Source organism: Pinus tabuliformis, chromosome 5_2 (genome assembly GCF_031772625.1).
Source record: "Pinus tabuliformis cultivar Carrire ecotype Pingquan chromosome 5_2, CPIR1, whole genome shotgun sequence".
Classification (NCBI taxonomy): Eukaryota; Viridiplantae; Streptophyta; class Pinopsida; order Pinales; family Pinaceae; genus Pinus; species Pinus tabuliformis.
Genome location: NC_142306.1, coordinates 767,832,548 through 767,843,998, shown reverse-complemented (window position 1 = coordinate 767,843,998; position 11,451 = coordinate 767,832,548).

Here is an 11,451-nt window from a genome sequence, read left to right as displayed (position 1 = left end):
TGTGGTGCTAGGAAAAAGGCACAGCTCAAGATAAGACACCAACTGGGTCCTTTTATCTTTAATAAAAGTGAAGAAGCATGGAAGGATGCTAACACTATTCTGAGAGAGAACTTAAGCTAAAACTAAGTTTCCAGTGGTCACCATATGACCCTGAACATTTCATAATCTTTAGAAGATTTAAAAATAAGCTCACAGGGTATGTGCACCACAGAATCCTTGAAATTGAACAATATGCCAATCAACAAGAATGGGTAGAGGGCACACTAGTGGAAGAGCTTACTTAGGAAGAGATAACAGAGAAAGCAATCAAAGACCTTGAAAAATCAATTGACTTGGAATCTTTTGGATAGGTGTTTTGCACATTGCCTCGACACCTTGGAGCAGGCACATCATCTGCCACAACTTCCAAACAGCCTGCCCAAGAAAGTGCTCAACCAGCAGAGACATCTAAAGGAAAAGAGGTGCAGCAGTCAGAGTAGCAAGTACAACATTCCGAGCAGCAAGAGACAATGGCAGACCAACCAGTTTCAACAGATGAACAAAGTCAAGGGAAAGACCCTTCAACACAAGTAAAGGTGACTGAAATCCTTGTGTTACCGACTCCTCTTAATGAGGAAAGGGCCAAGAAAAGGGATAGACAGGAAGAGACACCCACAGGGGCATCTACAGATCAGCAAGGAGAAAAAAGGCAGAGATTAAATCCTTATTCAGAAGAAGAATTGCCAGAGGCACCAACTGAATAGCAAGTTCCCCCAAGTATGGAGACATCAGCTAGCTTCATTCAGCCAGAGCAAGAGAGACAACAAGGTGTGGAGGTTACATCCACCAGGCAACAGAGCAGACAGGTCTCTGACATCAAGAAGGCATTCATGGATATCAAGGCCAGAAATGAGCCAGTAAGGTTCCAGCTCTATAACCAATTGCTAAGAATGGCTCCCACTAATCAGCAAAGGCTAATGGCATCCTATGACATCCAAGAAGGGAAGATGACCCTCAGTCATTTCAGACATCCATCCAATGGACCAGATTGAATTACACAAACAAACCGGCGAAATGGTACATTCTACCTTGGCAGACAAAACATCATTGGCTCATAGATTGCAAAATTCATTGTACAATACTTCTGCCCAACTAGAATTGGAGAAGGCCTCCTCAATGGCTAAGGATAATAGAATCAAATCCTTGGAGGAGATTATTATAGAGTTGGGACATGATCCCAAGGATCCAAAGGGCATTCAGGCCTTAATCAAAAAGAAAGAGGAAGACATAGCAGCCCTCAGAAGACAACTCAGGCTGCCACCTACAATTCATCCTTAAACCACAGAGGTAGAACAACAAAAGGAAGAGGAGGACGTGGTTACTTTGCTTATGAGGATGCATAAAAGACTAATAGAAGCAAAGAGTTCCTTGGAGGCATCACTACAAGGGAGACAGGGAGAGTTGGCCTCTCAGCCAGTTCAAACAACTCACATTCTTATAGCTGCTCGTCCTACGGTCACCACAACAGTACCTCCTACTAATCCAACATCAATAGCAGGTACCTCAAATTTTACACCAGTGTTGTTGGGAAAAGTATCCAATACAGAATGACCCTATCCCACTCTAAGGGTGATAGTACCTCAGCAACAACCGAAGCAAAGCTATCTAAGATTTCTTCTTTATGAAAGTAAAATAGGGGAGAAAGAGATCCACTAACCGATGTCTTTCGCTAATGGTTGATCCAATCTTCTCTCCTTGCTGCTTGCTCCCAGCTCCTTGCTCTTTCACTGGCCCAGCTACACCAAGATCCTGAAAAATGGCAAGAGAGGGAAACTACAAGAAGCATACATTCATAATTGATTCAAGGATTAGAATAAATCAAATACACAAGTATAACAATACATCATTGAGACACATGCATATAGAAGAACCTCAAATGCTTTATTAATGGAAGAAGTAAAGTTCAGGAAGTGATACAACCATAAGAGGCCCAATCCAGCATCACCTTCTCAGCAGAAAGAAATCTCCTCTTCACCTCCTTCAAAGCAAATCACCCAATAGTTCTAAACTCAAACCAACAAAACTTCCTTACATTCACAAGATTCCAGCCCCCTTAGACCTCTTGAGAGAGCTCTATATATAGGAGTTTTGGAGAAAGGATGAGTCAGCTTGAGGCTGGCATGAAGCTGACTAGTGTCCTCTCTCACTTCAGTTATTCTTCAGTTCTTGAGTCCAATTGGAGGTTCTTGCTTCCACTTGGAGATCTAGACCCTCTTACTCATCACCAGTCAAATTCCTTGATCCAAGTGTCATTTTGGAAGCTTCCTGGGCATTGACACCTTGAGGAATGACTGTGCCACATGTCCCAACTCGCCCAGCGCAGGTAGCCTTCTTTGCAGTTGACATTCAGCGCAGGTAGGCTTCTTTGCAGTTGACATTCAGTGCAGGTAGACAGTGGAGCAGTTGACATTCAGCGCAGATGCTCAGTGGAGCAGTTGACATGATCCAGAATTGCCTTGTTTTTGAGTGTTTTCAGGTGGAGAACTGCTATTCAGTGTTGTGGTTTGCTGACCTTGTTCCTCTAGGGGTAGGAACAACATGTTTAGGGACTTCGGATCCCTTATATTATGGACATTTCATGCTTCATGCTGTAAGGCACAAAAATGTCTATAACAGTTGCCCCCTAAAGTATGAGGTCGTTTATCGGGTGAAATGCTTTATCAGGAGGATCCGAAGTTCATTCAATCGCTGAGAGGTGACTTGTAATAAAATACAATACAATAAATTATTTTTCATTCTACTTTCATGATCTCGCTGAAGCGGGCATTCCCATGCTCAGCTTTATAAATTCATTTTGGTACATAGAACAGACGATCGTCTGATGATAGACTGATAATTTTCTGCTGAACTTATCATCCTTTGAGTAGGATGATCATCTGCTGCAATGATGTACATGTCAAATGTCTTTATATTTCCTGAATATATATCGTAGCCCGGATGGATGAAACTAGATCCGGGGTCTTCAAACTTGTTCGATCTTCACTCTAAGTACAAGTCGATCCATGTGAGAATTGCGCTGAAGTCGAACATGGAAAGACATAGCTTGATTACCGGTCAATGATGTAAACCGTTAACAAGCGTGAGAGGAATCACCGATAATGATAATGACCCTCAAGGTACTACAGTACAATTCACGTGGTGTGAATAAAGGACTTGGCGTCGAACACCACGCAAAATCTTTCGGTCGAAGGTCATTGATGTATACCTGTCGCCGGAAGTGAGAAACTTGCCATTGAGGCATGCAAGCTTCAAAGTACTGAGGGGGTTGTTCCTAGATCAACTTCTTGGATAATGAGCTGAAGTCGACAAGAAGCGATCTGTCAAAGGAGGGCCTTAATGAATCCCACATTAGTGACACGGAACGGAGCTAATGATTTTAATGGAGGTGAAAACAATCTGTGACATATGATTCAGGGTGGCGATCATGGATGGATGAAGGATAATGTATGGCAGTGGATGGGGCACGGTTGACTCTTTCTGAACGACCTCTCTTGAACATATAACGACACTGATGCAATGGATCGGTAGCATTACCCCAAATGTGGATGGTTTGGTGAGACCATGGTGATGAGACCGGTGAATGAAACAACCCAACCCGATGTGGTACGGAGGAAAAGTGTCATGTTCAAGAGCGACTTGCTACCATTAAAGCTTTGAGGTTCTCCCAATTTTTCCCCAGTCATTTCTGACCAGTACCTCTTTATTTTTGTCAAGCTTGAGGAGGATAACATATGCTTGTTCTATAACCTGCCCTTCGGGCAAGCCCATTGCTATGTTTTAACGAGCCTAGCGATAGGGAAACTCGTTCTCTTCTAAAGACAAGTTTGTCGCTATTTAATCATTTTAATGAGTCTAATGACAAGGAAAACTCGGTCCTTTTCATTTTTAGAGAGTCTGAAAAGGTACAGAAAGTTAACTCCAAAATTCCTTTTTCGTCATCTAATCCCTTAAGTCCGAAAAAGTATAAAACAATACAAAAGGGATGAGTTTTCGATAACTTTAACGAGCCGAATAAAACAAGCGCTCGACCTTTTTGTGCAACAATCCCTCAGGTCCAAAAAGATTAAAATCTAGAGGAGGGATAGCTCTTCCGGTCCTTTTAACGAGCTGGAAGGCCAAAACTCGGAAAACTTTTCATATTTTACGAGTCAGTTGAAAAGAGCTCAAAGAAGACTCGTCTTTTGAGGAACGAGTGATAAACAGGGATAGCAGCAGATTCCAGGTACAGGTTGGAATTTTCCAATCACGGCAGTGTCACAAGGATGGCTAGGTGAAATCACTCTTCGCAGTTGTTCCTCAAAATGGGTAAACAATCATATGGAGGTGAACGATCGGCCAAATGACGGTGGAGGTGGCAGGTGCAAACACGACCAAGGCTTTTATGGCTGATAAATTTACGATCACAGTGGTTATTTACCGGGATAGGTTCATTTTTTATTTAAAAATGAGCTTAAACTCTGGGGGAAACATTGCTCACTGCTTTTATTTATTTTTTAACGAGCATGAAGACCGCATTAAAACTGCTCGGATCTTGCGTTTATTTTTTAACGAGCATGAACTTTATGCTAAAACTGCTCGAATATACCAGTCATAAGATAAGAAATGTCCCCTGTAAGATCCCATTTTTATAGAGCTTGCGCCTTACCAAAGCTATGCTCCTTCTCATCCTTTCTTTATGCAAGTTCGGAAACGACTAATCCCAAAAACAGATAAATAACCGCTCTTTGCTTGCACTCCAAAAGGTTTGCATGCCCCCAGGTATAAAATACAATTTCAAGGCTGCCCCTCCTCCTTCCCACCTCTGTTTTTCTTTGGGTGTTCACGGCTACTTGTCGTCTTGCCAGTCCAATGTTAATGATACTTGTCTTCTCATTATTTTTAACGGGTCTTACGCGATACTTGTCTTCTCATCAGCCCAAATTTTAACATATCTTTCGCAAGATCGCAAGAGAACAGCTACTTGCGACAAGAGAGCAGCTACCTGCGACAAGAGAAGAACACTACTCAAAGACAAAACATTTGTGTTATTGAGGGAGGCTTACCTCTTTCTGGTTACCCAAAGATTGTTTCGTTAATCTTTCAAACAAAACATTTCCTCGGCACTGTCTGTCGAAATAGACAAGGGTGAATGACCTTTGTCAAACATGTAACTTTGACAAAAGAATCTTATTCCAGAACAACCCCTCTTCCATCCACGGATGGGGTACGGACTAGTCATATTCTCTCGCGGAAATTCTACCTTATACCCAAGGTTTTCTCTGCCCGAAGCAGACCAGGATGCATGCCCCCTGGGTTCCAGTCCCATCTTTCCGAATCACTCGCACTCATCGGGAAGGAGGACTGGGGGTGGAGACATTTCTTGATTGAATAGACCATTCAGGGTTGGTATGTGACTATTTGCGATGCATGATCCCGGAAATGAAAGTTGGTCTACGAGCTTGACCATTCTTCCTTCGTGTGGAAAACACATTACTCTAAAGAGTGAGGAGACTATTTCTCCCATGCAATATATATAGTCTCGTCCAAGGAGTAGGTTATAATCCAAGGGTCCTTGAACGACCATCACGTTCATTTGAACGGTCTTCCCTTTCAATGTTACAGGCACATTGGGGAGGATCCCTAATGGTCGACTGGTTCCTTTATCGAAACCCGAGATATTTCTTATCTCAGGCAAAAGCGCCGGGGAACCCAGTGCTTTCCAAGCAATAGAGGAAAGGATACTCACAGATGCCCCTTCGTCAATAATAGTGCCGGCCATTACCATTCTGTATATTTGGACTATGATTCTGAATGGTATACTGGCTGGCAACCGGGGTCTGCCTAGTTGATTCCAATCAAAGGATACAACCAGGTTGCTTGGTGGTGGGACCGAATATACGGCCGGATATGACCCTGACGATGTTCCTTCCTGCGATAAAGGAATGGGCGCATTGCCCTGATGCTCATCAGAGTCTGTGTTGATGAAAAGAATCTGGATGGTGTCATCCTTATTCTCTTCGGTGAGGGTCTCATTTGAAGATGAATCTTCAGTGACGGTGTCATTTGACGATGAAACTTCTGAAGGAAGAACCGGGTCAACTTCCGTTTCGACCTTTGGACTTTCGTCCGGTCTGGATTCAGTAGGTTCATTTTCAATGACTAACGCTTCAGCTGACCACTTGAGCGGGCCAGCTGTATTCTCAACCAACGAAGGACTTGGCACGAGTTTTTTGTATCCAGGAGGAAGTCTCAACGGTGAAACCGGACGATCTTCCAAAACTCTCTTCGCTTCGTCTAAGAAGGGACAATGGTGGATGGCGTGATCGCCTTCACACAGTCTGCAGGGGGATCTTGCTCCCCCTCTTTGTCTTGAACCTTCACTTGCGCTGGTTGACGGTAAGCATTCAACATGGCCATCAGAGGTTGATGCTCCCGAATTGTGCAAACGAGGGGACCAGTCCCTTAGTATCCAGGGAATACAGGGACAATCTCTATGAAAGTGGTCTCCTCTACATATGACACATGGCGATTTAGGCCCGGTCTGTGCTATGTGTGGATTTTTGTCAGATGTCTTTTGCTTGCCCCCAGTCGCCTTAGGCTCCTTCTTCTTCTTCTCTCTCTTCTTCTTCTCCTTCTTCTCGATGGGAGCTTGGCTTTTGCCAGCTCTACCTTGCGAAGATGAAGGATTGGATGAAGAGTTATAGGAAGTAGAAGGCTGGTGGGTAGCTCTAGACTGATCTAACTGTTGACTCGACTGTTCAGGAACCATGGTGTTCTAAACTACATTGGTTGAGAATAGCCAAATTGGTAGGCCAATTGTTAGTCCTGGAAGCGACAATGTGGCCATGTGGGGCGCACCAACTTCTCCCCAAGAGGAGAAAGGACTAGGGTTTCCATCACAAGGAATTCCTTGGTTAGTGCGTTCCATGTTCTCAACCTACAGATCAACGCAGGAATAGGAGGTGATTATGTTCCGTTTAAAATAAATTTTATAACGACGCTTTAGACAGAACTTGCTTTTTCAGTTTTTAAGAGTCGAGAAAAAGCTAAAGATGACTCTAGTCTCCTTCGATGTTTTAACGAGCCCGAAGTGACAAATGCTCGGATGGACTTTTTCAGTTATAGAGTTTGAAAAAGGCCAAAAGAAACTGCTCTGGAGATCTAGGCAGAGGGTGTGCCAAAATTTTCGCAAAACCACAGAATACGTTTTACGGTACGGGTGGTCGATCTTCGTGAATGCTGTGTTCACTGCATTGCGATCAGTAGGGCGGTCGACACGGCTTCCTATGGATAAAGGCTTTGTTCCTATAGGGGTCTCCCAATATATACGCGACGGTACGTGGGAGCACAAGTCCGTATTGATACTTATCGCTTCACCGTGGAGGAATCACCCAACCACTCAACGCTAAGATATCACGTTTAACGACGCCGGAACACGTCTCTAGCTTAGACCTCTATGTGTTTGCGTTATGTTTCAAAGCGTTGTTATGTAAATTCAATTCATTTTAAGTTGATCTTGTTTAGCATTTTGCCTTTATGGATCACCACGAGATGTATAATACAACTTCCTAAATGGAGTCTAAGATGATAAGCAAGCTTTTCAATCTTTCAACTTTGAAAATCTTAACTACTGAAGGAAAAGAAGGACATCATCTTTTCACACAGATCATAGAGCACACACTAATGCACTTTTTCCTAAATCAACATGCAAACTGTCAAAATGCACATGCACAATGCAGGTATTTCTTTTCTCTTTCTTAATGTTGATGTACTACAAAAAGAAAGTTGTTGTATAACTTTGAATTCAATTTCAAGTGAAAGCAAACAAGCTTTAGTCCAGAATCAAAAGACACCTTAAGATTTACTTGTTTCAATACTAGAAATGCATAAATTCAAACCATATGACGAAAGCAAAAGCTCAATCAGCTATGAACAGCAAACAAACTAACTCTTGAGATCAAAACGACACTTACCACAGGTCTAGATCTAAGAGGCCATAGCAAGACTAGTTCACTTTCGTTATGGGAAACTGCAAATGATGTAAGAAATACACAAAGAACAAATACAGTTTCTTTATACAACCGAGGCGGAATAGTGGCAAGGAAAGGTGGTTTCAGATAGGTACATTGACTGATAACAGGCTGCAAAAACAAGGATGAAAACAGGGCAATAAACAGCAGGGAACCCCAGTTGCACAAGGAAAAACTGGTTCAGCGCAAGTAGTACACTGTCAGTTTGACATTCAGCGCAGGTAGCCCCTTCGGGACCTGCGATGAAATGCAGACTGCCTTCACAGTGCCTGCAATGAAGAGAGAAACTCTCGTTTCTCTGGGTTTTCGGGTTACAGATTGCTCAAAAATTCACAGTTTTTGGTCAAATCAAAAGCTATCAATCAAGTACACACTAAAGGGTAATTAGGAGGATGAAAAGCTATCACTAAGAGCTATTCAGAGTCCTTGTGGATCAGCTCTTCAAATCATAAACATGCCCAGAAACTGAGCTGGAGTAGCTGCCCTCTACTTTGCATTTGAAAGATCCAAATGTAGTTCGATTCGGTACTCCCTGTGTTTAGGAAATGAATAGCAAAAACACAAACAACCAACAAGATACGATCCCCAGTGGAGTCGCCAATTTGTTGTTGGGAAAAGTATCCAATACGGAATGACCCTATCCCACTCTAAGGGTGATAGTACCTCAGCAACAACCGAAGCAAAGCTATCTAAGATTTCTTCTTTATGAAAGTAAAATAGGGGAGAAAGAGATCCACTAACCGATGTCTTTTGCTAATGGTTGATCCAATCTTCTCTCCTTGCTGCTTGCTCCCAGCTCCTTGCTCTTTCACTGGCCCAGCTACACCAAGATCCTGTAAAATGGCAAGAGAGGGAAACTACAAGAAGCATACATTCATAATTGATTCAAGGATTAGAATAAATCAAATACACAAGTATAACAATACATCATTGAGACACATGCATATAGAAGAACCTCAAATGCTTTATTAATGGAAGAAGTAAAGTTCAGGAAGTGATACAACCATAAGAGGCCCAATCCAGCATCACCTACCCAGCAGAAAGAAATCTCCTCTTCACCTCTTTCAAAGCAAATCACCCAATAGTTCTAAACTCAAACCAACAGCACTTCCTTACATTCACAAGATTCCAGCCCCCTTAGACCTCTTGAGAGAGCTCTATATATAGGAGTTTTGGAGAAAGGATGAGTCAGCTTGAGGTTGGCATGAAGCTGACTAGTGTCCTCTCTCACTTCAGTTATTCTTCAGTTCTTGAGTCCACTTGGAGGTTCTTGCTTCCACTTGGAGATCTAGACCCTCTTACTCATCACCAGTCGAATTCCTTGATCCAAGTGTCATTTTGGAAGCTTCCTGGGCATTGACACCTTGAGGAATGACTGTGCCACATGTCCCAACTTGCCCAGCACAGGTAGCCCTCTTTGCAGTTGACATTCAGCGTAGGTAGACAGTGGAGCAGTTGACATTCAGCACAGATGCTCAGTGGAGCAGTTGACATGATCCAGAATTGCCTTGTTTTTGAGTGTTTTCAGGTGGAGAACTGCTATTCAGTGTTGTGGTTTGCTGACCTTGTTCCTCTAGGGGTAGGAACAACATGTTTAGGGACTTTGGATCCCTTAGATTATGGACATTTCATGCTTCATGCTGTAAGGCACAAAAATGTCTATAACAACCAATTTCAACAACAACTACAGCAGCAGCAGAGCAAGAGGCCAGCCTGAGTATGGAGGAAATGATGAAAGAAATAAAGGCTCTGGAAGTACAGATGGCAGAATTGAAAGAGGCCAAAGAAAAGCTGGCCAAAATTGAGGTAAGATATGAAAAATCAAATATGGATGTAGCAGAGAAGATAAGGGAAGTAAAGGCTTTGGAGAAAAGAATAAAGGAGCTGGAAAAGGAGCTTACCCTTGATAAGACTCTAGCTAATGTCAAGAAAATTTTGTGGGCCAAAATTGGCCAATCCATTACTGACCAATGGCAATCAATTGAAACTATACATGAGCAAATGGAATTGATAGGCTTAGCTGAATTCAAAACTCAAAAGGCTAGATCATCACTGGGAAATATGCTTGAGCAAGCCAATAGAATGATTCAATTTCTGAACACTCATACGAAAGAGCAGTTGGCAGCAATAGGTACCGAGAACATGACAGATACCATCTTACTAGTGAAAAGGGTGTTGACCCTAAGGAATTTTGTGCAGACTTTGGAAAGAAAATGCCAAGAAATCCAGGAAGAGATAAATGATTTTAGAATCAAGTTTGCAACATTGCAGAGCAAAGGGCTACCTAGTTTATTAACTAGTGCTGGAAGACTACTATCACATGAGAAATATGCCCACAGGGTAAATAACTATGTCTATAATCAAATTACAGCATCCTCAAGCACCTCAGAAGAAACAGGGCCTCCCTCAGGACAGAGTCTCTATGACAAACTGGAAAATCTATTCTACATTGAACATGAGATAAACCACCTTTTCGAAGTCCAGCCCAACTTTTATAGATACACTGAAGCTGATGAAACACTGATAAAGATACAAAGACATCAGTTGCCTATAGAGGATTGGTGGAAAGGAATGATGGAGATATTGCTCAGGTAACTTTGTTTTTATTTTTCTTTTGGTCTGCTACAGGTCAATAATTATAGAGGCATTGTCCACCTATCAAAGGGTAAAGAAAAGAAAAAAATAGAAAATAAATGGTGACTACAGCTCGTTGATGAAAACCGAGCATTGATGACAAGGCCAAGACAGCGGCACAACAACATAGCAACATCAAGGCAGCAAACGCAGAGTAAATGCGCAGAAACCAACCGACTCACTCAGTCCAAAAGGTCAAATATCTCTGACAATTTGGACAGCCAGCACATTCACATTTACTGCAGCATTTATTTCCCTCATTTACTTCTTCTTAAGAGTTGGTAAAGGAAGTTATGACTTCAGAACTTATCTTGATGATATTTTGTATCTCCCTGTTTGTATAAAAACCTCCCCACAATATGTATTTGGGGTTGGTGATTTTCTCTCTGGGCTACGCTGTAAATTCTGAGACTATTTTAATACAAAGGCTATTGAAGTTCATTGTCGCTGACCGTCTGGATGTGGATTTGATGTTTTGGGACCTGCTACAGAATTCCTGTGTCATTCTATGGATCAATAAGTTATTCTAAAATGTGTTTTATGTTTTCTGTGTTTGCAAATTTCGCATATGTTCCATAATATTGGTAACAGAGAAGAAGTATAGCCCATGATTTGTTCAAATGCACCCTGTGTTCAATCTCTGCTATTAATTATGTTTTCTTCAGAATTAGTCATAAATATGAATTCTTAGTTGCTCATGTTTGCACTAATTCTTTCACTTTGAATATTACCTAGGAATTCTTCATTGCTCCTTGATAATATCCATGCA